The sequence below is a fragment of the Arachis ipaensis genome, chromosome B02 (genome assembly GCF_000816755.2).
Source record: "Arachis ipaensis cultivar K30076 chromosome B02, Araip1.1, whole genome shotgun sequence".
NCBI classification, from domain to species: Eukaryota; Viridiplantae; Streptophyta; class Magnoliopsida; order Fabales; family Fabaceae; genus Arachis; species Arachis ipaensis.
The window spans coordinates 8,399,839-8,403,324 of record NC_029786.2 but is presented as its reverse complement, the minus strand read 5'-3'; positions in this window follow the sequence as shown (position 1 = coordinate 8,403,324).

Sequence of the window (3,486 nt, the reverse complement as noted above, 5' to 3'; positions counted from 1 at the left end):
ATTATAATATTATTAATTATTAAATATATTTTTTTTATTTATCTGCTCTTTATGTTTTAATTTTAGAGGCCTGTTACACATACAAGTCTTTTTGGTTTACAAGTCTTACAAGTCCAATAAAACACAAGCATTACACTTAATTAACGCATTACACACTTTCACATTCAAGAGTAAATAAAACGCACGTTATTCAACAACTTTCTGTTTCCAAAGCGCACCACTACTCACCATGCATTATGAACGACTCTTCTTCTTCTTCCTCCATGAAAACAATTTTCTTGCCAAATTTGAAGATAATGGAACTTCAGAAATACACTCAAACGATTACAGAAATACACCCCAATGATTATAGAAATACACCCAAAGGATTACAGAAATACACCCAAACGGTTACAGGAATTCACCCAAACGATTATAGAAATACACCCAAAGGATTACAAAAATACACCTAAAGGATTTAAGAAATACACCCAAAATTCGTTGAAGTACACCTTATGCATATTTCAGAACTCTTTCTCTTTCTCCTCCTCATCTTCTGCTGCTTCTTCTTCTTCAAAAACGATTTTAGAGCTTGATGTCAAAAAACAATGGAAATCGAGAATAATGAAGAAAGAAAACAGAGAGAAAAGCACGTAAATGAAGAAGAAGAACAGAAAGAGGAAGAAGAACGTGCAAGAAGAAGAAGAACAAAAAAGAGAAAGCAAGAAACGAAAGAAAAGAAGAAGAAGAGGAAGAAGAACATGCAGCAAGAAGAAGAAGGAGGAGAAAGAGAAGGCAAGAATCGAAAGAAAAGAAGAAGAAGAAGAGGAAGAGAAAGAAGAAGAAGAGGAAGAGAAAGAAGAAGAAGAACGTAGACCTTGCATCGCATTTTTAGGGTTTATTCGTTAATTAACTTGTAAAGCATACAAGCCCTAACGGCTTATATGCAGAGCTTTTATGTTAATTTTAATGCGTTAGTGGTATTGATTTATTAGTCAAATCAGATCAAATTAGTCAGAAGTTGCTAGTAATAATAATAACATCTGAATGTTGGTGATTTAGTCAAACTCTAATTATATATATTAGAGATATAATTCTCTTTTTATCCGTTTAAATTTTGGAGAGAATTGATTTTATGGTATAGTATGAGAGTTTCTATGATTTAATATAAGTCTAAAATTTAATCTCACACCGTTAGAGATATAATTATTTATTTATTTTTTTTATCAATTTAATTATCTTTTTTTAAATGATTTTAAGATATAATGTCAAAATTTTTATGATTAAAATGATTTTTTATGACAATGTGTCTCTTCTTTGTTGACTCTAAAAAATAAAGTTTTAGCATAAGCTAAAAAAGCAAATTCTATTCAAAATTTATAGGAATTCAAAAAGATTTTTATGTGAAAAAATATATCGTATTAAAAATATAATTATTCACGTATTTTTTTATTTATTAAAATTTTTAAAATAAATCTTTTGATAATTATNTAATTTTAACTATTTTTTTTATTACTAAACAATGATAATAATGTAAACTATTTTATTTCATTGAGTATATAGAATTACACTGTAAGACGCAAAAGGGCGGCTAAATGCAAAACATATGTATATGATGAATTCGGATGATTCTGAATTATGCATATATTTTATTTAATTAACCAAAAAGATAAGAATAACAAAATATATAACTCGGTAAAGCAAATAATAACGAGATATTATATATCTCTTGAAGATTATTATTGTTATTATTCAGATGAGAGTTGAAAGACTTGTTTGAGATTGTAGGACTTATTGTCGTACATTATGATTCAAAAGGTCAATAAAAAAAAGAGAAAATGTACATGATATTTTAAGTGATAAAATATATCAAACTTAATTTAATTTACATATAGTTATGTACCAGAAATATCCTTAGAAAAAAAATTATTTTTATATATAGTTATATACTAAAAAATGATTAAAAAAATTATTATGAATTAGGGGCATGCGTAATTTAACTATGTAGATATATTTTTTTATGAGGTGTTAGTTTTTGTATTCTTTTTAAATTGAATTGGAGGGTGCGATTAATTCTTTATGATAAAAAAATTAAGAAAATGTAATCAATTAGTAGGTTAAAAAATTTTGATATGAAAGCAAAATGAGTGATATATTTTAATATAGTAATTTTTGATTTTTTTAAAATTGTGGGAGTACATAAATCGGATCCTCCGATTTGTGTTTAAAAAGTTGAAAAAAATTAAGAGTATATAGATCAGAGAGTCTGATTTATATTAAAAAATTGAAAAAAAGTACACAAATCGGACTATGTAACATTGCAATTTTTTGCATCAATTAATTTGTCTACATACTCCCTAGCAGACTAGGATAGCAAAGAGAAAGAATAGACACCTTGTTGAGATTGCTGGAACCTTAATATTTCATGCAAATTTTTCAGCTAAGCATTAGGTTCATAGTTAATGAAAGTCCATTTTTTTATAGTTAATGAAAATCCATTTTTATAAAAAATAACATACCATCTCCGCTTCCATCTCTGCGAACCCATCCCCGGGCCGGCGTTGACTACGCTAGCCCCGTGCATGTCACCCGCGACGCTGCCTCGGCCCTGGCCCTTGCCGTCGCCTCCGCATGCAGTCCCTTCAACATCCTCCGCAACATCAACCGCCCACATTAGAAGGTCGTCCCAACACCTGTTTTGAAAAAAAAAATAAGAATAATAATAAAGAACTATTAAGAACTATAAAGAACTAACGTATGCCAGAGAAATCTTTCATCTATCAGAATGCATGTTTGCTCTTAATAGAATTACGAAGAATAAGTGAAAAGGATCCAACACATGACTACATTGGAAACAAAGGTCTTAATATTGTGTCAAAATACGAATTCCCACAAAAGCTTAAGCGAATAATAGATCATGTACTCACCAAATTCGGGTTTAAAACCCAAGTAAAGCCTTTCTAAGTATAGAACGAAGAGGGGCAGGAGGAGGATCACACTTAAGCCAGTTAAGAAAATCCGAGTTGGCTAGATAGAATTGCCAGTTAAGAAAATCCGAGTTGGCTAGATAGAATTGTCATTGCTGGGGCTATCTTAGTACATGGAAAAACAGTTTTGGTGCAAGGACTCAATTAAATGGAAAAAAAGTACATGGACCTAATTAAAAATTTTGCGAAACTATAAGGACCAACCAATGGAGTAATTAAACCTTTTTTATTTGCATCAACTATACCATTAGCCGCTAATTTTTCAAAAATTTTAAGATCAATGCAACAATAATTTCATAAGAACAATTTTTAACACAAGCAAATCAAGCATAATTTTCATACATTTTTGTTGGATTGGTCTTAAATTTTTTAAAAATTTAGCTATCAAGAGTATATTTGATGCAAATCAAAAAATTTTGGGACAAAATTAAAACAAAATAAATTTTAAAAGTATTTTTTAAATTTTTGCTAAACTTTAAACATAAAAAATATATTTACCCTTATTATTTTGTCTTAAAAA